A 24,425-nucleotide genomic window follows, 5' to 3' on the forward strand; every position below is an offset into this window, starting at 1 on the left:
CACAGTTCTACTCTGATACACATGGGGTTGCCATAAACTGGAGTCAACTTGATGGTAACTGGTGATGGTGGTCGTGGAATAACCCTATGATGTAGTAACTATTTGTATTCCCATTTCAATGTTCTCATTTTACAGAGGAAGAAACTGGGCACAGACAGATTAAGTATCTTTGCAGTGGTCACACAGCTAGTAAAGAATGTTTCTAGTATTTGAACAAAGGCAGTCAGTTTCCAAACAAAATAAACCTTGTTGCCTTTCTTTAGCTCATGCTTGTCTTTCCAAGATCTTCAGTCAATCTCAATCTCTCTCTCTTTTTCTCCTTCTCACTCACTCACTCTCACTCAAATACATTGCTGTTCAATTCTTTCTTCTGCCCCTAGCTGTGAAACCTCTAACCAATCATTCAGCTTAGGTACCCTGTCTTACTTCACCTAGTAAGAAGGGATAAGATTTTTTAACTTTTACAGTCCTTTAAGAGTCAATAAGACATCTGTAGCAGGGCTTTTCATGCAAAAGGTTTCATTAACTAGAATATTATCTTCAGAGAAATGAATCATTGGAGACAAGTTAACCCTAAGTGTCAGCATCAATATCACCAGAGATTATGGGCATGATGGAGGAAGAGATCTATGATTTGCCAGTGCAAGGCTACATACTTTTCCCTTAGAAATGTATAAAGAGTGGAAAGCTGATATACATGCCCCATAAGCAGACATCTGATGTGCACGTGCCTTGAATAACTGTTAGACATGACATTGGGTCTTGTATTCTACTGACTGGCTCTTCTGGGTTGCGGGTTGCCATGGATTCTGGACCCGCCATGGTGGCCCCCATTTGTTTGATAGACTACAAGAATGAGCAGCTGATGGTAAACCCGAAAGCATTAAAGATCCTTGACAAGATATCTCAGCCTGTACTGGTCCTGGCCATTGTTGAGTTGTACCACCATACAGGAAAATCTTACCTGGTGAACCACCTGGCGGGACAGAACCATGGTGAGTGTTGTTTAGGGGCAGGGGCCATTACCTTGAAAGGAGTGATAAAGCAAGTTGATCATGCCTCTTTGAGGGTCACCCTGGGGAAGAACCCAACTCCTCCCAATAAAGAAAACTAATGTTTACCACCAGGTTTACAACCTCAACCCCATTTGTCCACAAAATCTCATTCTTTTTTTCTGGTAATAAAGAAGGGTTCTCCCAACCTTATCAAAAGATTCACCCACTACTCATCTGCATGCTATCCACTCTCACTTGCTCAGGAGGTCAGCTCCCGAGGTTATTCTCTTTCTTTCTACTGCATCACTTTTGCTCAAACCATAGGATCATTCCAGCATACAAATGTAGTTTAATATGCCCTGTTTTCAAAAATGCAAGAAGGGAAGACAGGATTCCCCTTTATCCTATATCTCAGTAGAGCTACCACCTGATTTTTCTGCTTGTCGTCATAGAAAATTTTTGATAAATTATAATCTCGTTTCACTCTTTTTTTAGGTTTTTCAAATATGACGGCTGTAATACCCACAGAAGAGTACATTAAACACAATGTACAATAAAGTTAATAAATACCAAGTGAACATCTATGTAATTACTGACTGGGTAAAGAAATAAAATTTGCCTACACCCAAGACCCAAATCACACCCTCTCACCCCTCGTTAGTGCTCATCAATATTTTGATTTTCACAACATTCCTCTTTTTTTTTTTAATGGTTTTAGAATTTATTTATGCATTTCTAAAAAGCAGTTTAATCTACCTTTAAATTTTATATAAGTGGAACAACATTGTATGTATTCTTTGGTGTCTTGCTTCTTTTGCTCAAGAAGACATTTATAAGATTCAGTCTGTAGGGTATAGCTATAGTGTCTTTTTTTCACTGCTTTATAGTAAGCCATTGTATGAAGATGACACAATTTATGTATCTATTTATTATTGATAAACATTTGTATTGTTTACAATTTTGTCTTTTATTCACAGGGCTGCCATGAATATTTGTGTACTTTTATCCTGGTACACATGTACACAAACTCCCTTTTATAATATATCCAGAAGCTTAATTATTAGGTTACAGGTTCTGTGGATATTCAGGATTTAAAGATAATTTCAAACAACTTTTAAATTTTTTGTGCCATATACATGGTTATTTGAATATTAGTAGTAATTGAGAATTCAGTCATGTCAAACTTTATAACTTTTGCTGATGTGGTGACTATTTAGTTGTATATAGTATGCCTCGTAATAAATGAGGTTGAGCACCTTATCACATATTTATTTGCCATTTGAATTTCTCACTTCGTGAAGTTACTGTTCAAGTCCTTCTTTCAATTGGGCTGTCACTTTTTTCCATGGTCCCATTCATCCTTTCCATCTACGTAGAACAGACAGCCATGATTTTTCTAATGTCTGACCTCTTCTCTGGCTCAGCACCACTAGAGATTGAACCACAGTCCACTAAATTCTCAGGATTGCCACACACCAATGTTGCTTTCCCATCTTCCCTTGCAGGTTTCTGTCTGGACTCCACCGTGAGGTCTGAAATCAAGAGCATCTGAATGTGTTGTATACCTCACCCCTCCTAGTCCAAGCACACACTGGTCCTTCTGGACACTGAGGGCCTAGGCAATGTCGAAAACGTAAAGCAGAGAGTCACGGTGAAATTTTCTTTGCCCTTGATTTTCTCTTCTTAATTTTCTGCATTAATTCAACTTATGTAACCTATTCCTACAAACTGCAAATCCAATTATGGATGATTAAGCCAAAATTGGTTTCCTTGAACTGGTATGCTCAAATGTTTTGGTATAGTTGGGAAAGTTTTCCTTATTTTAACACTTGGGTGAATGATACAATTTGACAAATGCTTAATGAGCAGTTAAACCCCCATACTCTGTACTGAGTAATAGAGATACAACAGTAAGCAGTGTAAAGTCCTAGAGCCCAACTGGAGAGACAATAGGCATGCAGTGTGATCAGCATAAGGTGTCATGGATGCACAGATGTGAGCACCTAACCCAGTCATCTGGGTTAGAGAAGCTTCCTGGAGGAAACGACTTCTAAACTGTAAACCATGGTATCAACAGGAGCTACCAGTTTAAGTATGAGGGAATGATGTGGTTGAAAATTGGAGCCATGAAAAAAGGATTTTGGGAAGTAATTACTTAAAGAGTCTTCAGAAGAGCTCAGCTACACCAGGCATATTCAAAAAGATTTTGCCAAGTCTCTGGGCTTTGAAGATTACCTCTTTTCTTAGTTCAATAAAAGCATGACCCTGACCCAACAAAAACATTGTGAATGGGATATTTCGAAGTATTTTGTCTTTACAGTGTTAGATGCAATCAGTCGGTTCTCCTTCTTTTACACTACTCTGGGTCTAAATAAAAGTAGCAACAGTAGGTCTTTGGCTTCCATTATTGACCAAAAAAAAAAAAAAGGATTTGGAAATTCTGTGCTCAGTTTTAATGTTCTCAATAACTACATCAATATTAAATAAAGATAAATTCTTGATTTTGAAATAGATTGTTGTTTGGCCTAAATGTTGCTTCTTTTTGTCTAAATCAGGAACTTTTAGAGATAATATAATAAAGGTTTGGGAAAACATGTTTCCTCCCTAACAATACAAAAAGGTTTTCCAATCTTCCAGTTCTGGTCTAGAAAGCATGAAATCCATATGCTGCATTTGTACATGGACTAAACCATACCTACTGGCAGAACTCCTCACTGACTCTAGAATTGTGGCTTGACTTGTGTGGTGTCTAATTCTATTTGTCTGGCCTTCATGGCTTTACTTGTTTCTTGTTTCTTCTTGCCCTGAATCTTGTTTCCAGCCTCATCTTCCACTCCCACACTCCTATCCACCATTTCAGTCACATGCAGTAACTGTAATACCTTTTTAAGACCGCATTTTCTAATATTTCTTAATTGGCTTGTGTTGGTCTTTCCACCTACATGATCCCTTCAAATCTCAGGTCCACATTCTTTTTTTTTTTTATTGTGCTTTAAGTGAAAGTTTACAAATCAAGTCAGTCTCTCACACAAAAACTTATATATACCTTGTTACATACTCCCAGCCCTCCCCCTAATGAGACTGCCCGCTCCCTCCCTCCACTCTCTTTTCGTGTCCATTCTGCCAGCTTCTAATCCCCTCTACCCTCTCATCTCCCCTCCAGACAGGAGATGCCAACATAGTCTCAAGTGTCCACCTGATCCAAGAAGATCACTCCTCACCATTGTCCCTCTCTATCCCATCGTCTAGTCTAACCCCTGACTGAAGAGTTGGCTTTGGGAAAGATTCCTGTCCTGGGTCAACAGAAGGTCTGGGAGCCATGACCACAGGGGTCCTTCTAATCTCAGTCAGACCATTAAGTCTGGTCTTTTTACGAGAGTTTGGGGTCTGCATCCCACTGCTCTCCTGCTCTCTCAGGGGTTCCCTGTCAGGGCAGTCATCGGTTGTAGCCGGTCACCCTCTAGTTCTTCTGGTCTCAGGCTGATGTAGTCTCTGGTTTATGTGGCTCTTTCTGTCTCTTGGGGTCATAATTAATTACCTCGTGTCCTTGGTGTCCTTCATTCTCCTTTGCTCCAGGTGGATTGAGATCAATTGATGCATCTTAGATGGCCGCTTGCTAGCGTTTAAGACGCCAGATGCCACCACTCTCTCAAGTGGGATGCAGAGTGTTTTCTTAATAGATTTTATTATGCCGATTGACTTAGATGTCCCCTGAAACCATGGTCCCCAAACCCCTGCCCCTGTTATGCTGGGCTTCGAAGCATTCAGTTTATTCAGGAAACTGCTTTCGGTTTAGTCCAGTTGTACTGATCTCACCTGTATTGTGTGTTCTCTTTCCTTTCACCTAAAGTAGTTCTTATCTACTATCTAATTAGTGAATACTCCTCTCCCACCCTCCCACTCTCCCGCCCCTCTCATAACCATCAAAGAATATTTTCTTCTCTGTTTAAACTATTTTTCAAGTTCTTATAATAGTGGTCTTTTGCAATATTCCTCCTTTTGCAACTGATTAATTTCACTCAGCATAATGCCTTCCGGATTTCTCCATCTTATGAAATGTTTCACAGATTCATCACTGTTCTCTATCAATGTGTAGTATTCCATTGTGTGAATATACCATAATTTATTTATCCATTCATCTGTTGATGGGCACTTTGGTTGCTTCCATCTTTTTGCTATTGTAAACAGTGCTGCAATGAACATGGGTGTGCACAGATACATGCTCTTATTTCTCTAGGATGTATTTCAAGGAGTGGGATTGCTGGATTGTATGGTATTTCTATTTCTAGCTTTTAAAGGAAGCGCCAAATCCATTTCCATTTGTATTCCCAACAGCAGTGTATAAGGGTTCCAATCTCTCCACAACCTCTCCAACATTTATTATTTTGTTTTTTAGATTAATGCCAGGCTTGTTGGAGTGAGATGGACTCTCATTGTAGTTTTGATTTGCATTTCTCTAATGGCTAATGATCCTGAGCTTTGCCTCATGTATCTGTTAGCCACCTGAATGTCTTCCTTAGTGATGTGTCTGTGTATATCTTTTGCCCATTTTCTAATTGGGTTATTTGTCTTTTTGTAGTTGAGCTTTTGCAGTATCATGCAGATTTTAGAGATCAGGTGCTGATCTGAAATGTCATACCTAAAAACTTTTTCCCTGTCTGTAGGTAATCTTTTTACTCTTTTGGTGAAGTCTTTGGATGAGCATAGGTGTCTGATTTTTAGGAGCTCGCAGTTATCTAGTTTTTCTTCAGCATTGTTAGTAATGTTCTGTATACTGTTTATGCCATGTATTAGGTCTCCTAATGATGTCCCTATTTTTTCTTCTTTGATCTTTATCCTTTTAGATTTCATATTTAGGTATTTGATCCATTTTGAGTTCCTTTTTGTGCATGGGGTGAGGTTTGGATCTTGTTTCTTTTTTTTTGCAGATGGATATCTAGTTATGCCAGCACCATTTCTTAAAAAGACTATCTTTTCCCCAATTAACTGAGATTGGACAATTGTCAAATATCAGCTTCTCGTATGTGGATGGATTTATGTCTGGATTCTCAGTTCTGTTCCACTGGCCTATGTGTCTGTTGTTGTACCAGAACCAGGCTGTTTTGACCGCTGTGGCGGTATAATAGGTTGTAAAATCAGGTAGAGTGAGGCCTCCCACTTTGTTCTTCTTTTTGAGTAATGCCTTTCTTCTTCGGGGCCTCTTTCCCTTCCATATGAAGTTGGTGATTTGTTTCTCCATCTCATTAAAGAATGTCATTGGAATTTTGGATTGGGATTGCATTAAATCTTTGGATCACAGTTGGTAGAATAGACATTTTTATAATGTTATGTCTTTCTATCCATGAGCAAGGCATGTTTTTGCACTTATCTAGGTCTCTTTTGGTGTCTTGCAGTAGTGCCTTGTGGTTTACTTTGTATAGATCTTTTACATCTCTGGTTAGCTTTATTCCTAAGTATTTTTTCTTCTTGGGGGCTACTGTAAATGGTATTGATTTGGTGATTTCCTCTTCGAGGTTCTTTTTATTGGTGTAGAGGAATCCAACTGATTTTTGTATGTTTATCTTGTATCCTGATACTCTCCCGAACTACTATTAGTTTCAGTAGTTTTCTTGAGGATTCCTTACGGTTTTCTGTGTATAAGGTCATGTCATCTGCAAATAGAGATACTTTTACTTCTTCTTTGCCAATCTGGATGCTGTTTATTTCTTTATCTTGCCTAATTGCTCTGGCTAGGACCTCCAGCACAATGTTGAATAAGAGCGGTGATAAAGGGCATCCTTGTCTGGTTTCCGATCTCAAGGGGAGGGCTTTCAGAATCTCTCCGTTTAGGAAGATGTTGGCTATTGGCTTTGTATAAAGGCCCTTTATTAGGTTGAGGAATTTTCCTTCTATTCCTATTTTGCTGAGGGTTTTTTTCATGAATGGGTGTTGAACTTTGTCAAACGCCTTTTCTGTATCAATTGATAAAATCATGTGATTCTCGTCTTTTATATATGATGGATTACATTAATTGTTTTTTAATGTTGAACCATCCCTGTTGTTTTTCTAATGTTGAACCACCCCTGGATAGCTGTTATGAATCCCACTTGGTCATGGTGAATTTTTTTTTTTTGATATGTTGTTGAATTCTATTGGCTAGAATTTTGTTGAGGATTTTTGCGTCTGTGTTCACGAGGGATACAGGTCTGTAATTTTCTTTTTTGTGTGGTGTCTTTACCTGGTTTTGGTATCAGGGATATCGTGGCTTCAAAGATTGAGTTTGGTGTTAACTCTTCTCTGAAAGTTTGGTAGAACTCTGCGGTGAAGCCGTCTGGGCCTGGGCTTTTTTTTTTTTTTGGCAGTGTTTTGATTACGTTTTCAATCTCTTCTTTTCTTATGGGTCTATCTAATTGTTCTACCTCTGTTTGTGTTAGTTTAGGTAGGTGGAGGGTTTCCAGGAGTTCATCCATTTCTTCTAGGTTTTCAAATTTGTTAGAGTACAATTTTTCATAGTAATCCAATATGATTCTTTTTTAATTTCAGTTGGGTCTGTTGTAATATTGCCCATCTCATTTCTTATTTGGGTTATTTGCTTCCTCTCCTGTTTTTCTTTTGTCAATTTGGCCAATGGTTTTTCAATTTTGTTGATTTTTTCAAAGAACCAGCTTTTAGTCTTCTCAATTCTTTCAATTGTTTTTCCATTTTCTATTTCATTTAATTCTGCTCTAATTTTTATTATTTGTTTTCTTCAGGTGCCAGAGGGTTTCTTTTCTTGATCTCTATTTGTTCAAGTTGTAGTGATAATTCTTTGATTTTGGCCCTTTTTTCTTTTCGTATGTGTGTGTTTATGGATATAAATTGACCTCTGAGAACTGCTTTTGCTGTGTCCCAAAGATTCTTATCAGAAGTGTTTTCATTCTCATTGGATTCTATGAATTTCTTTCTTCCCTCCTTAATGTCTTCTGTAACTCAGTCTTTTTTGAGCAGGGTAAAAAAAAAATTTTTTTTTTTTTTTTTTTTATTGTTCAGCTTTCAAGTGTTTGATTTCTTTTCCCTGCTTTTTCTGTTATTGATTTCTACTTTTATGGCCTTATGGTCAGAGAAGATGCTTTGTAATATTTCAGTGTTTTGGATTCTGCTAAGGCTTGCTTTATGACCTAATATGCGGTCTATTCTAGAGAATGTTCCATGTGCACTGGAAAAGAAAGTATACTTGGTTGGTGTTGGGTGGAGTGTTCTTTATATGTCTATGTGGTCAAGTTGGTTGCTTGTGGCATTTAGATCTTCTGTGTCTTTATTGAGCTTCTTTCTGGATGTCTTGTCCTCCGAAAGTGGTGTGTTGAAGTCTCTTACTATTATTGTGGAGCTGTATCTCACTTTTCAATGTTGATGGAGCTTGTTTTATGTATTTTGCAGCCCTGTTATTGGGTGCATAAATATTTAATATGGTTATATCTTCTTGGTATATTGTCCCTTTTTATATAGCGTCCTTCCTTATCCTTTCTGATGGATTTAACTTTAAAGCCTATCTTGTCAGAAATTAATATTGCCACTCTTGCTCTTTTTTGATTGTGGTTTGCTTGATATGTTTTTTTCCATACTTTGAGTTTTAGTTTGTGTCTCTAAGTCTAAGGTGTGTCCCTTGTAGGCAGCATATAGATGGGTGGTGTTTTTCAATCCATTCTGCCACTCTCTGTCTCTTTATTGGTGCATTTAGTCCACTTACATTCAGAGTAATTATGGATAGGTATGAATTTATGCTATCATTTTGATGTCTTTTTTTGTATATTGTTGACAGTTTCTTTTTCCCACTTAATTTTATGTACTGAGTAGATTATCTTTATATATTGTCTTTTCCTCATATTCATTGTTGATTTTGTTTCTGCTGAGTTTCTATTTTTTTCTTGTATTTTACTTTGATGAGTAGGATAGTTTGTCTCTTTTGTGGTTACTTTATTACTTACCCCGATTTTTCTAAATTTAAACCTGACTTTTTTTTCTTTTTAGTGCCTTATCTTTGTCTCCAAATGGAAGATCTATGACTACTTTTCTTTCTTAGTCCGTCTTTATTGTTTTAAGGTTGGCTTCTTTTACATAATGACATTGCTGTTACACTGTTTTGAGCGTTTTTTTAATCTTGATTTATTTTTGTGATTTCCCTGTCTGGGTTGACTCCTGATTGCTCTGCCCAGTGTTCTAGCTTGGGTTGATACCTGATATTATTGATTTTCTAACCAAAGAACTCCCTTTAGTATTTCTTGTGGTTTTGGTTTGTTTTTTTATAAATTTCCTAAATTCTGTTTGTCTGGAAATGTCCTAATTTCGCCTTCATATTTAAGAGACAATTTTGCTGGATATATGATTCTTGGCTGGCAGTTTTTTTCCTTCAATTTTTTATATAAGTCATCCCATTGTCTTCTTGCCTGCATGGTTTCTGCTGAGTAGTCCAAGCTTATTCTTACTGACTCTCCTCTGTAGGTGACTTTTTTTTTTATCCCTAGCTGCTCTTAAAATTCTCTATCTTTGGTTTTGGCAAGTTTGATTGTAATATGTCTTGGTGACTTTCTTTTAAGATGTACCTTATGTGTAGTTCGATGAGCATCTTGGATAGGTATCTTCTCATCTTTGATGATATCAGGGAAGTTTTCTACCAACAAATCTTCAACAATTCTCTGTGTATTTTCTGTGATCCCTCCCTGTTCTCATACTCCAATCACTTATAGCTTATTTCTGTTGATAGAGTCCCCTATAATTCTTCACTTTTTAAAATTCTTTTATCTGATTTTTATTCAAATATATTAGTGCCAAGTGCTTTATCTTCAAGTTCAGAAATTCTGCCTTCCACTTACTCAGATCTGCTTCTCTGACTTTAAACAGTTGTCTACTTCTGTAATTTTATTGTTATTCTGAATTTCTGATTTCTGCGTGTCTGTGGATTTTTCCAGCTTATTAAATTTTTCATTATGATTCTGATTAATCTTTTTAATTTCTTCAATTGCTTTATCTATGTGTTCCTTGGCTTGTTCTGTGTATTTCCTCTTTTCCTTCCTGATATCTTGAAGGGTTCTGTGTATTAATGTTTTGTATTCTGCCTCTGGTAATTCCAGTAATGCGCTTTTATCTAGAAGATCCCTGGGTTCTTTGTTTTGAGAGCTTGCTGAGGTGATCATGATCTGTTTATTTATATGACTTGGTATTGACTGTTGTCTCTGAGCCATCTACAAGTTATTGTATTAGTTTATTTTATGTTTGATTACTGTGTCGTAGCTTCTTGCTTTGTTTTGTTTTGATATGCCCAAATGGGTTGCTTGAGTGAGCTAGCTTGATTATTTTTGCCTTTGGAGCTCTAATATCCTGTCCCCAGATGGCTAGAGCTGTTATCAGATATATCAGTCTAGGAATCCATTCAGTTTTCTTGTAGGAAGTCAGCTCAGGTGTCCAGGTAGCTGATCAACAAGTGTATGGTATGGGCTGTGTCCTATGTCTTAGAGGGGTAGGGATGATTGGTGTAGGTACCAGTATCTGGTTGCAGCAGGGTGTTATGCTCTGAACAAGGCAGGGGGCTGAGAATTGTCCCCCAAGTGTCTGTGAGGAAAGCATGTCCCTGTTCCCTAGAGCATACAGGTGGGTGGTTTCTGCAGACGGACCATGGGCACCCAATGTTTTTGGTTTTAAGGACTGGGAGGTACCAGTTATCCTTGGACCCCTGTCACAGGGGGCTGGTTGTCCTGAGTGGAGCCACCAGTCCATAGGCCCCTGATGTTCGTAGGTGAGGATGCTGTTTAATTGGCAAAGCAATGTCAAGTATCAAACAGCCACCTCTCCACCACTCAGCTGAAACGGTTGGAGTCTGTCAACAAGGGCCTATTCTCCTGAAATAGGCCCATGCAGAGGGGAAAGTACTCAAAGTCCATGGACCATTTATGCCTGGACAGGAGCTGCTTCTGTCCTGAGCTCCCCCAGTTGGTGGAGCTGGCAAATTATCTTTTCCCCCAGTTGCAAATTTATTCCTTCTCCAAGGCCTGGAGAATGGCTCTAGATGCTCAACAAGGCCTATCTCAGGCCCAGGGAAGTCAGCCGCTGTAGCTGACTTGGGGGTGGGGGGGCGTGGTAAAATATATGCAAGTACTTAGCTTTGGCCAGGAGCACCATTCTTCTCTGGTTCTGGAGGTGTGAGTAGGCTGTGTGGCTGACTGCTTCTCCCTGAGGAAGCTGCGGCAGAACGCTAGTACCAGCCCATCACCACCACTCTGGGAATGGTGCCCGAGGGCTCCCAGTGATTCAGGAGCTGTAACTCCTCTCCGCTTCTGAACTGCCTCTTCCTCTCCCTGCCCCTCAGTTCGTTTTCCAACCTTGCCTTTGATGTTCAGGGATCTTAGCTTATCATAAATATACTCGTTTCACTTGTTTTTTTCTGGTCTTTGTTTCAAGAGGGCTCACGGAAGCATCTGTCTGTTCCCCCATTTTGGCCCTGCCTCCTTTCAGGTCCTCATTCTGTCAATTCTTAAAAGTCCAGACATTTTCAACCTACTTCCATCATTTTCCAGTCAGATTTAGTGTCTTCTTTTCTGAAATGACCCATTTTCCTTCATATTATGACATTTGGTTCCATCCTTGGTGGAGGTTATTATCTTGGTTGCATTTGCATGTTTACATGTGTATTTGCCCCTCAGGAAAGTCATATTCATGAGGGCAGGGACAGTCATGTGGGACTTTGCATCCAGACAACCAAATGAAGTGTCTGGCATTTCATAAATGCCTAATGAATACTTGTTAAATTCAAATGAATATCATTTGAGTCCCTCAAATAGCTTATGATTGAGAAAATTTGGCTAAAGGAATAATTGCTCACTTGTTACTGCACACCTACTACGTGTTAGGCACAGTGCTAAACATTTTACACATATTGATGGTGTCATTAGCTTCTTTTAATTGCTGAAAGAAATCAAGGCCCTGATGCCCTGAGGGAGCTCAACGTTAATACCAAAAGTGAGGTTTGAACTTAGGAGTATCCTCAAAACTTATATGTTGTGCTCTACCATTCAACTATATCATTTATATTTATATTATAGCTATAACGGTTAATAAACAAATGAATAAATGAAAAGCAGCCTACTAAGTCCCTTTCTCTTATGGGCATCTAGGCTGACTCTAAGAATGACTCATGGATCTTTGCACCCGCCTTGCTTCTGAGTAGTGCCTTTGTCTATAATAGCATGTGGGTCATCACGCATTAGGCCCTGGAGCAGCTCCAGTAGCCTTCCAGGAATTGAACCAACCTGCTTTATTGATCTCATGGGAATGGCAACTAAGACTATTTCTTTTTTTCTTGTGAGTCAATTGTTAAGAGTTAGGAGGCGGGAACACAGGGCAAAAGGGAGTGTTTATACAGCTTGTTTCTAAGTGGGGACTGGAAGTTGTGGTGTAGAGCACTTCTTTAACTAAGCTCCCATGTGACTGAACTGACAGAGCTAATCAAGAAAATCTGCCTCAGAACCTGATGACATAGAAAACTCCACCCAGTTTGTAGGTTTCTTTCCAGACTTTATTTGAACAGTACAGGATTTTATCTTGGAGCTGAAGATAGATGGATGTCCCATTATTGAAGATAAGTGCTTGGGAGATGCCTTGAAACTGATTCCAAATATCAGAGCATGGGCTCAGTAGTAGAAAATTCGTTAGGGAGTGGGATCAACTGAACCTGCCACTTAGCCCTGGATGTCAATTTTTGCAGTTGGATTGAGGCCCATGTTAATGATGAAAAGTAATTAGTGAATTTTTTTTTTTTTTTTGGTGTGTGTATGGTAGAGTATATATAACATAACATTAATAATTTTTTTAAATTAATTTTTATTAAGCTTCAAGTGAACATTTACCATTCCAATCAGTCTGTCACATGTAGGTTTACATACATCTTACTCCCTTCTCCCACTTGCTCTCCACCTATTGAGTCAGCCCTTTCAGTCTCTCGTTTCGTGCCAATTTTGCCATCTTCCCTCTCTCTCTATCTTCCCATCCCCCCCCAGTCAAGAGTTGCCAACACACTCTCCAGTGTCCACCTGATTTAATTAGCTCACTCTTCATCAGCATCTCTCTCCCCCCCCCCCACTGACCAGTCCTTTTCATGCCTGATGAGTTGTCTTCGGGGATGGTTCCTGTCCTGTGCCATCAGAAGTTCTGGGGAGCATTGTCTCTGGGATTCCTCTAGTCGCAGTCATACCATTAGGTATGGTCTTTTCATGAGAATTTGGGGTCTGTATCCCATTGGTCTCCTGCTCCCTCAGGAGTTGTCTGTTGTGCTCCCTGACAGGGCAGACATCAATTGTGGCCGGGCACCAACTAGTTCTTCTGGTCTCAGGATAATGTAGGTCTCTGGTTCATGTGGCCCTTTCTGTCTCTTGGGTTCTTAGTTGTCGTGTGACCTTGGTGTTCTTCCTTTGCCTTTGCTCCAGGTGGGTTGAGACCAACTGATGTATCTTAGATGGCCGCTTGTTGGCATTTAGGACCCCAGGCACCACAATTCAAAGTGGGATGCAGAATGTTTTCATAATAGAATTATTTTGCCCATTGACTTAGAAGTCCCCTCAAACCAAGTTCCCCAGACCCCAGCCCCTGCTCCGCTGACCTTTGAAGCTTTCATTTTATCCCGGAAACCTCTTTGCTTTTGGTCCAGTCCAATTAGGCTGACCTTCCTTGTATTGAGTGTTGTCTTTCCCTTCACCCAAAGCAGTTCTTATCTACTGATTGATCAATAAAAAGCCCTCTCCCTCCCTCCCTCCCTCCCCCCTTGGTAACCACAAAAGTATGTGTTCTTCTCCATTTTTTCTATTTCTCAAGATCTTATAATAGTGGTCTTATACAATATTTGTCCTTTTGCCTCTGACTCATTTCGCTCAGCATGATGTCTTCCAGGTTCCTCCATGTTATGAAATGTTTCAGAGATTCGTCACTGTTCTTTATCGATGCGTAGTATTCCATTGTGTGAATATACCACAATTTATTTACCCATTCATCCATTGATGGACACCTTGGTTGCTTCCAGCTTTTTGCTATTGTAAACAGAGCTGCAATAAACATGGGTGTGCATATATCTGTTTGTGTGAAGGCTCTTGTATCTCTAGGGTATATTCCTAGGAGTGGGATTTCTGGGTTGTATGGTAGTTCTATTTCTAACTGTTTAAGATAATGCCAGATAGATTTCCAAAGTGGTTGTACCGTTTTACAATCCCACCAGCAGTGTATGAGAGTTCCAATCTCTCTGCAGCCTCTCCAACATTTATTATTTTGTGTTTTTTGGATTAATGCCAGTCTAGTTGGTGTGAGATGGAATCTCATCGTAGTTTTAATTTGCATTTCTCTAATGGCTAATGATCAAGAGCATTTTCTCATGTATCTGTTGGCTGCCTGAATATCTTCTTTAGTGAAATGTGTGTTCATATCCTTTGCCCACTTCTTCACTGGGTTGCTTGTCTTTTTGTGGTTGAGTTTTGACAGAATCATGTAGATTTTAGAGATCAGGCGCTGGTCGGAGATGTCATAGCTGAATATTCTTTCCCAATCTGTAGGTGGTCTTTTTACTCTTTTGGTGAAGTCTTTAGATGAGCATAGGTGTTTGATTTTTAGGAGCTCCCAGTTATCTAGTTTCTCTTCATCATTTTTGGTAATGTTTTGTATTCTGTTTATGCCCTGTATTAGGGCTCCTAGGGTTGATCCTATTTTTTCTTCCATGATCTTTATCGTTTTAGTCTTTATGTTTAGGTCTTTGATCCACTTGGAGTTAGCTTTTGTGCATGGTGTGAGGTATGGGTCTTGTTTCATTCTTTTGCAGATGGATATCCAGTTATGCCAGCACCATTTGTTAAAAAGACTATCATTTCCCCAATTGACTGACACTGGCCCTTTGTCAAATATCAGCTGCTCATACGTGGATGGATTTATATCTGGGTTCTCAATTCTGTTCCATTGGTCTATGTGCCTGTTGTTGTACCAGTACCAGGCTGTTTTGACTACTGTGGCTGTATAATACGTTCTGAAATCAGGTAGAGTGAGGCCTCCCACTTTCTTCTTCTTTTTCAGTAATGCTTTGCTTATCCGGGGGTTCTTTCCCTTCCATATGAAATTAGTGATTTGTTTCTCTATCCCCTTAAAATATGACATTGGTATTTGGATTGGAAGTGCGTTATATGTGTAGATGGCTTTTGGTAGTAGAGACGTTTTTACTATGTTAAGTCTTCCTATCCATGAGCAGGGTATGTTTTTCCACTTAAGTATGTCCTGTTGAATTTCTTGTAGCAGAGTTTTATAGTTTTCTTTGTATAGGTCTTTTACATCCTTGGTAAGATTTATTCCTAAGTATTTTATCTTCTTGGGGGCTACTGTGAATGGTATTGATTTGGTTATTTCCTCTTCGGTGTTCTTTTTGTTGATGTAGAGGAATCCAAGTGATTTTTGTATGTTTATTTTATAACCTGAGACTCTTCCAAACTCTTCTATTACTTTCAGTAGTTTTCTGGAGGATTCCGTAGGGTTTTCCATGTATACGATCATGTCATCTGCAAATAGTGATAGCTTTACTTCCTCCTTGCCAATCTGGATACCCTTTATTTCTTTGTCTAGCCTAATTGCCCTGGCTAGGACTTCTAGCACGATGTTGAATAAGAGCGGTGATAAAGGGCATCCTTGTCTGGTTCCCGTTCTCAAGGGAAATGCTTTCAGGTTCTCTCCATTTAGAGTGATATTGGCTGTTGGCTTTGCATAGATGCCCTTTATTATGTTGAGGAATTTTCCTTCAATTCCTATTTTGGTAAGAGTTTTTATCATAAATGGGTGTTGAACTTTGTCAAAGGCCTTTTCTGCATCTATTGATAAGATCATGTGGTTTTTATCTTTTGTTTTATTTATGTGATGGATTACATTAATGGTTTTTCTGATATTAAACCAGCCTTGCATACCTGGTATAAATCCCACTTGATCAGGGTGAATTATTTTTTTGATGTGTTGTTGGATTCTATTGGCTAGAATTTTGTTGAGGATTTTTGCAACTATGTTCATGAGGGATATAGGTCTAAAATTTTCTTTTTTTGTAATGTCTTTACCTGGTTTTGGTATCAGGAAGATGGTAGCTTCATAGAATGAGTTGGGTAGTATTCCGTCTTTTTCTATGCTTTGAAATACCTTCAGTAGTAATGGTGTTAAGTCTTCTCTGAAGATTTGGTAGAACTCTGCAGTGAAGCCATCTGGGCCAGGACTTTTTTTTGTTGGAAGTTTTTTGATTACCGTTTCAATCTCTTTTTTTGTTATGGGTCTATTTAGTTGTTCTACTTCTGAATGTGTTAGTTTAGGTAGGTAGTATTTTTCCAAGAATTTATCCATTTCTTCTAGGTTTTCAAATTTGTTAGAGTACAATTTTACGTAGTAATCTGAAATGATTCTTTTAATTTCATTTGGCTCTGTTGTCATGTGGTCCTTCTCGTTTCTTATTCGGGTTATTTGTTTCCTTTCCTGTTTTTCTTTAGTCAGTCTAGCCAATGGTTCATCAATTTTGTTAATTTTTTCAAAGAACCAGCTTTTGGCTTTGTTAATTCTTTCAATTGTTTTTCTGTTCTCTAATTCATTTAGTTCAGCTCTAATTTTTATTATTTGTTTTCTTCTGGTGCCTGATGGGTTCTTTTGTTGCTCACTTTCTATTTGTTCAAGTTGTCGGGACAGTTCTCTGCTTTGGGCTCTTTCTTCTTTTTGTATGTGTGCATTTATCGATATAAATTGGCCTCTGAGCACTGCTTTTGCTGTGTCCCAGAGGTTTTGATAGGAAGTATTTTCATTCTCGTTGCTTTCTAAGAATTTCCTTATTCCCTCCTTGATGTCTTCTATAACCCAGTCTTTTTTCAGGAGGGTATTGTTCATTTTCCAAGTATTTGATTTCTTTTCCCTAGTTTTTCTGTTGTTGATTTCTAGCTTCATTGCCTTGTGGTCTGAGAAGATGCTTTGTAATATTTTGATGTTTTGGATTCTGCAAAGATTTGTTTTATGACCTAATATGTGGTCTATTCTAGAGAATGTTCCATGTGCACTAGAAAAAAAAGTATATTTTGAAGCAGTTGGGTGAAGAGTTCTGTATAAGTCAATGAGGTCAAGTTGGTTGATTGTTGTAAGTAGGTCTTCCGTGTCTCTATTGAGCTTCTTACTGGATGTCCTGTCCTTCTCCGAAAGTGGTGTGTTGAAGTCTCCTACTATAAATGTGGAGGTGTCTATCTCACTTTTCAATTCTGTTAAAATTTGATTTATGTATCTTGCAGCCCTGTCATTAGATGCGTAAATATTTAATATGGTAATGTCTTCCTGATCAATTGTCCCTTTTATCATTATATAGTGTCCTTCTTTATCCTTTGTGGTGGATTTAAGTCTAAAGTCTATTTTGTCAGAAATTAATATTGCTACTCCTCTTCTTTTTTGCTTATTATTTGCTTGATATATTTTTTTCCATCCTTTGAGTTTTAGTTTGTTTGTGTCTCTAAGTCTAAGGTGTGTCTCTTGTAGGCAGCATATAGATGGATCGTGTTTCTTTATCCAGTCCGTGACTCTCTGTCTCTTTATTGGTGCATTTAGTCCATTTACATTCAGCGTAATTATAGATATATAAGTTTTTAGTGCTGTCATTTTGATGCCTTTTCATGTGTGTTGTTGGCCATTTCATGTTTCCACATGCTTTTTTGTGCTGAGACGTTTTTCTTAGTAGCTTGTGAGATCCTTATTTTCATAATGTCTAACTTTGTGTTTGTTGAGTCGTTACTTTTTTCTTGGCTTTTTTCTTGAGTTATGGAATTCATATTCCTTTTTGTGGTTACCTTATTATTTACCTCTATTTTTCTAAGTAAAAACCTAACTTGCATCCTTCTATATCGCCTTGTATCACTCTCCATCTGGCAGTTCAATGCCTCCTATATTTAGTCCCTCTTTTTGATTATTGGGAGCATTTATCTATTGATTTCCATGATTTCCTGTTATGTGCATTATCTTGTTTATTTATGTATTTTTTAGAATTAATCTTAATTTGTTTGTTTTTGTGCTTTCCCTATTTGAGTTGCGTTGATATCAGGACGTTCTGTTTTGTGACCTTGTATTGTGCTGGTACCTGATATTATTGGTCATCAGACCAAACAATCTCCTTTAGCATTTCTTGCAGTCTTGGTTTAGTTTTTGCAAATTCTCTAAACTTGTGTTTATCTGTAAATATCTTAATTTCTCCTTCATATTTCAGAGAGAGTTTTGCTGGATATGTGATCCTTGGTTGGCAGTTTTTCTCGTTCAGTGCTCTGTATACGTCGTCCCATTCCCTTCTTGCCTGCATGGTTTCTGCTGAGTAGTCTGAACTTACTCTTATTGATTCTCCCTTGAAGGAAACCTTTCTTTTCTCCCTGGCTGCTTTTAAAATTTTCTGTTTGTCTTTGGTTTTGGCAAGTTTGATGATAATATGTCTTGGTGTTTTCTTTTTGGATCAATCTTAAATGGGGTTCGATGAGCATCTTGGATAGATATCCTTTCATCTTTCATGATGTCAGGGAAGTTTTGTGTCAGGAGTTCTTCAACTATTTTCTCTGTGTTTTCTGTCCCCCCTCCCTGTTCTGGGACTCCAATCACTCGCAGGTTATCCTTCTTGATAGAGTCCCACATGATTCTTAGGGTTTCTTCATTTTTTTTAATTCTTTTTTCTGATTTTTTTCCAGCTATGTTGGTGTTGATTCCCTGGTCCTCCAGAAGTCCCAGTCTACATTCTAATTGCTCGAGTCTGCTCCTCTGACTTTCTATTGCATTGTCTAATTCTGTAATTTTATTGTTAATCTTTTGGATTTCTACATGGTGTCTCTCTATGGATTCTTGCAACTTATTAATTTCTCCACTATGTTCTTGAATAATCTTTTTGAGTTCTTCAACAGTTTTATCAGTGTGTTCCTTGGCTTTTTCTGCATTTATCCTAATTTCATTTGTGATATCTTTAAGCATTCTGTAAATTAGTTTTTTATATTCTGTATCTGATAATTCCAGGATTGTATCTTCATTTGGGAAAGATTTTGATTCTTTTGTTTGGGGGGTTGGTGAAGCTGTCATGGTCTGTTTCTTTATGTGGTTTGATATGGATTGTTGTCTCGGAGCCATCACTGGGAAACTAGATTTTCCAGGTAATCAGCTAAAAAAAAATGCAGTCAGATCCCTATCTGAATTCTCCCTCTGGCTCCGGGTATTCGGATGTTAATGGAGCCGCCTGGGGAGGGTGGGGTAGGGATCAGAGAGCTAGGAGTGTAGCACCAGAGAATATAGAGCTGATCCCCGCGTTCACGCTCCTCCCCCATCTGCCAAAATCTGGGCGGGACAGCTCCCCCGCTGGGACGCTGCTCTCCCTGCTCCAAGACCAGTCACTTCCTCCTGGGGACTTCTCCCTCCGGTGCGCCGCGTCACACGCGGGATCTGGGTAGGCGTCCCCCCGCACGAACGTGTGGGCCCTGCTCCGGGGTCGCTTTAGGGAAATATAGCTGACCCCCCCCTCGCGCCCCGCCTGCTTCCTGCCAAACTCCCCACGGGACGGCTCCCTGGCTGGGACGCTGCTCTCCCTGCTCCAAGATCAGTCACTGCCTCCCGGGTGCTTCTCCCTCCGGCTGCGCCACTACGCTGCCCACACCAACCAGCTAGACTCCCTCCGGGGATGGGTTCGGGGGGGTAGGGCTGGGCCCCTTGTCTGTGCCGTCTGCCCCCATGGGCTCTGCCCCAGATCGGGCTCCAAAGGTCACCTGCCTGGTACGCTGGCTCCTAGTTCTGAAAATGGTCGCTGTCTGCCCGTATTTGTTTGTTTTCCCTCTCTAAGTCTGTGTTTGTTGTTCAGAGTTCGTAGATTGTTATGTATGTGATCAATTCACTTGTTTTTCCGAGTCTTTGTTGCAAGAGGGATCCGCGGTAGCGTCCACCTAGTCCGCCATCTTGGCCCCGCCCAACATTAATACTTTTTAAACAATTTTTTAATTGTTTAGTTCACTGACATTAATTACATTCACCGTGTTGTGCAATCATCCTCCCTGTGATTTCCAAAGGTTTTTCATAGTAATTGGCTATTATTACTTGAAACACTTCAGTGGCTGGAGTTTTAGCTCACGGAGGAAATTTAGGAGCCCTGGTGGCATAATGGTCAAGAGCTTGGCTGCAACCCAAAACGTTGGCAGTCTGAAACCACCAAATGCTCCTTGGAAACTATATGGGGCAGTTCTACTCTATGCCTGCTATGAGGCAGGCCAAATTTTGGACCAAATGATTTAGGACAATTAGTACTGTGAGAGAGAGAAAAAAAAGTCCATATTATAACCAGTGCTACAACTTCCTAAGGCCCACATATTTGTATTCTTAATTAAGTTCTCCACCTATTCTATTTCCAGAAAAAGAGCTCATCAGATTGGAAGCTGGCAGACACAGCATCAAAATGGGATCAAATGACTTAATCTTTAACATATATTTAAAGCAGTAGATTTTACTCAACTCAATAGTTACATATTTCATACAAAAGATATTTATATACTAAATGGTCCAGATAAAACATTAACATATCCTTCCAGGAAGACTATCAAATGCTTGTTTTGCCTTTCTCATAACATCACCCTCTTTATTCCACAGCCTTAAACAATATGTTACCATTTTTATAAGTTTGTTTATGTATTTTATTTAGTAGAGTGGATGATTAAAATGGAACCTAGAAGGAATATCTATATTTATTTATTCATTGATTTATTAATTCTTTTAATGACATTTATTGAACACCTGATTTATGCTACACAATTACTCTGTAAGGCACTGTCAAGTCTGATACGGTCTGATATAGGGATGTGGTAAGGTCTTCAAATTGCATTTACAGTAATCTTACTCTTTGGATATTTCTGCTAAAGGAATTCCTAAATATGTTAATGTCGTGTGTATTTTTTTTTTTTTTTTTTGCCCAGATATGTAAAAGTGTTTCTTTACTAACCTGGGTATCATCTGTCCTCTTCCAGATATATTTCCCTAGCAACATCTTATCCTTATATCTGGCATCACTCTATTTTTGAACCCACATTTTCTTTCTGACATGAGGACAGTAAGATCAGAAAAGCAATTTGTTTTTATGAATCAATCATTCAGTAAAACCCAAAAAACCAAACCCATTGAGGTCAAGTCAATTCCAATTCATAACAACTGACTCATAGGACATTATAGAACTACCATGGAGGGTTTCCAAGGAGTGGCTGGTGGATTTGAGCTGCTGACCTTTTGGTTACCAACTGAGCTCTTAACCACTACACCACCAGGGCTTCAATCATTAAATAAACATGTTTAAATACTTACTTCATTGAACCCCATGCATATACTGAGGAAACCAAACGTATGTTTCTTTACTTGGGATGGATGCTTCCATTTCCTCTCCAAAAGTACTTCCTTGTCTCTCTGTGCAGATTTTCTGTCTCTTTCATAGGCAGGCACACTACTGATTTGCCAAGAGGTACCACATGATTGGGTAAAAGGAGGTTTATAGGCATAGGAACTGCAATAATGCAAAGATCCCTAGAAATAAAAATTGACAGACTCTTTCCTGAGGATGTCTCTTCAATGATTGCTCTTTTTTCACTTCTGTAGGCAGGAATCCCAACATTTGAAATTCCAACCTGTCTGGAGAATGTATTAGGCATTTCTTCCCAAAATGGAAGTTCTTTGTCTTTGACCAGCCTACAACTGACAAAAATCTCTTAGATCATATTGAAGAAATGCCAGAAGATAGGTTGGATTGTAATTTCCAGGTACAAGCAAAGAACTTCTGTAATTATTTCTTTGCCCATGCAAAGAGAGGGAACCTTGTCACTAGAAACCGTGAGTCACCTTTGTTCCAAAATATGTCTCTCTGTGAGAAAGCGTGGGTAGTAAAGCTGTGATTATTCTCAGGGTTTGTCAGTAATTTTGCATTTGTACATGAATATGGAGAAGCAGATGTCTATGCCAAACACAGAAGTGCAGGTTTCCTAATTATTTTCTCCTTACATGAGAGTTTATCGAGGCTGAGTATATCTCAAGAAAATAATCCATGAGCCATATAAACCCAAACTGTGGCTATGAGAGAATATCTGGGTTATGAGGAAAAGTCCTATGGGGCAAGACCTTCTCTGTGAGGGTAGGAAACATATATTGTAAATTTACACCAGTCAAAAATAAATAGCAGGCCATGAATCTCTGAAAAGTCATTGAGAGTTTCAGAAACAAAATTAAACATAATCTTATGTACAGGGTGGGCTTCATGAGCACTTGACCTATGCAGTTTTGAAGTGCCCAGTGCTAAGATGGGCCCCAGCTTTGTTTGATGCTCTTTGTTGCAGTCTTGAAATCCCTTGACGAAATCCTTGAAAATTATTTTACAAGGTCCCCATATTTTCATTTGGAACTGGGCCTCACAAATTATGTAGTTGATCTCATTTTTGTGACTGAATTTGCTTGTCTAGTCTATTTGTTTTTCTTTTTTATAATATACACTATTTTTTAGAGCAGTGTTAGGTTTACAGAAAAATTGTGCAGAATGTATAGCTACCTTATTCCCCTTCTCCCTACCTGCGTGCTGCTTCTCCTATTATTAACATCTTGCATTGGTATGGTACCCTAGTTATAATTAATGAAAAAATATTTATATATTATTATTAACTAAAATTCATAGTTCACCTTAGGGTTTACTGTTTGTGTTGTACAGTCCTATGGGTTTGAAAAAATGAATAACATCATATGTCCATGATTACAGCATCATACACAATAGTTTCAATGCCCTAGAAATATCCTGTGCTCCACCTATTCATCCCACTCTCCCTCCTCCTGAACACCTGGCAACCGCTAAACTTACTTGCTCTACAGTTTTTCTTTTCCAAGAATTTCAAGTACTTGTAATTTTTTCAGACTGCCTTTTTCAAACTAGCTTCTTTTACTTAGCAATATGCATTTAAGGTTTCTTGTGTCTTTTCATAGCTTGATAGCTTATTTCATCACTGACAAATATTCTATTGTATGAATGTGTTATAGTTTGTGTATTCATTCCCCTACTGAAAGACATCTTAGTTGCTTCCAATTTTTGGCAATTATGAATAAAGCTGCTATAAACATTGGTGTGTGGATTTTTATGTGGGTAGGTATCTTCAACGCATTTGGGTTAATACCTAGAGGCCTATGTAGCTTTGTAAGAAACTGACAGATTGTCTCCAAAGTGGCTGAACAATTTTGCCTTTCAAACTCAGTAAATGAGAGTTCCTGTTACTCTACATCCTCACCAACATTTGGTGTTGTTTATGTTTTATATTTTAGTCATTCTAACAGGTGTGTGGTTCAGTGGTTAACAGATAGGTTGCTAACCAAAAAGTAAGAGCTGGAATCCACCAGATCCTCCTTGGAAACCCTATGGGACAGTTCTACTCTGTTCTATAGGGTCACTATGAGTTTGAATTGGCTCGACGGCAATGGGTTTGGAACAGATACATGGTAGTATTTCATCGTTGTTTTAATTTGCTGTTCCCTAATGACATCTGGGAGCCCTGGTGGTGTAGTGGCTAAGAGCTCTGCTGCTAACCAAAAGGTCAGCAGTTCAAATCCACCAGCTGCTCCTTGGAAACTCCATGGGGTGGTTCTACTCTGCCCTATAGGGTTGCTATGAGTCAGAACCTACACGATGGCATCTGACAACAATGACATATGAGGAGCCCTGATGGTGCAGTGGTTAAAGCACTTGGCTGCTAACCAAAAGGCTGGAAGTTTGAACCCACCAGCTGCTTTGTGGGAGAAAGATGTGGCAGTCTGCTTCCATGAAGATTTCGAGCCTTGGGAACCATATGGGAAAGTTCTATTCTGTTCCATCAGGTCACTATGAGTTGGAATTAACTTGACGGGGGTGGGTTTGGTTTTGTTTTAATAACGTATGATGTTCAGCCTCATCTCATATGTTTTTTTGCAATCTGTATATTGTCTTTGGTGAGGTTTCTGTCCAGCTTTTTTCCCATTTTGTAAATAGGTTGTTTTTCTTATCATCGAGTTTTAAGAGTTCTTTTGGATACAACTCCTTTATTAGATATATTTTTTGCAAATAGTTTCTCCCAGTCTGTGACTTGTCTTTTTATTCTCCTAACAGTCTTTAAGGAGCTCTAGAGGCACAGACTGCTGGGTCCTTCTTCCTAGTCTGTCTTAATCTGGAAGCTCAGCTGAAGCCTGTCTTCCATGGATGACCCTGCTGGTATCTGAATACTGGTGGCATAGTTTCCAGCATCACAGCAACACACAAGCCCCCACAGTAGAACAAAATGACAGACATGTGGGGACCTGTGAATAGCAGCAGAACATTGTCTAGTACAATGCTGGAAGATGAGCCCACCAGGTTGGAAGACACTCAAAAGACGACTGTGGAAGAGCTGCCTTCTCAAA

At 38.9% G+C, this 24,425-nt stretch overlaps 1 pseudogene; it reads left to right on the forward strand.

Annotated features, from left to right (window-relative positions):
* The first annotated feature begins 820 nt into the window (after window positions 1–820).
* On the forward strand, window positions 821–24,152 carry LOC126071362 (guanylate-binding protein 6-like; annotated as a pseudogene).
* The last annotated feature ends 273 nt before the right edge of the window (window positions 24,153–24,425 follow it).

The sequence above is a fragment of the Elephas maximus genome, chromosome 3 (genome assembly GCF_024166365.1).
Source record: "Elephas maximus indicus isolate mEleMax1 chromosome 3, mEleMax1 primary haplotype, whole genome shotgun sequence".
Lineage (NCBI taxonomy): Eukaryota > Metazoa > Chordata > Mammalia > Proboscidea > Elephantidae > Elephas > Elephas maximus.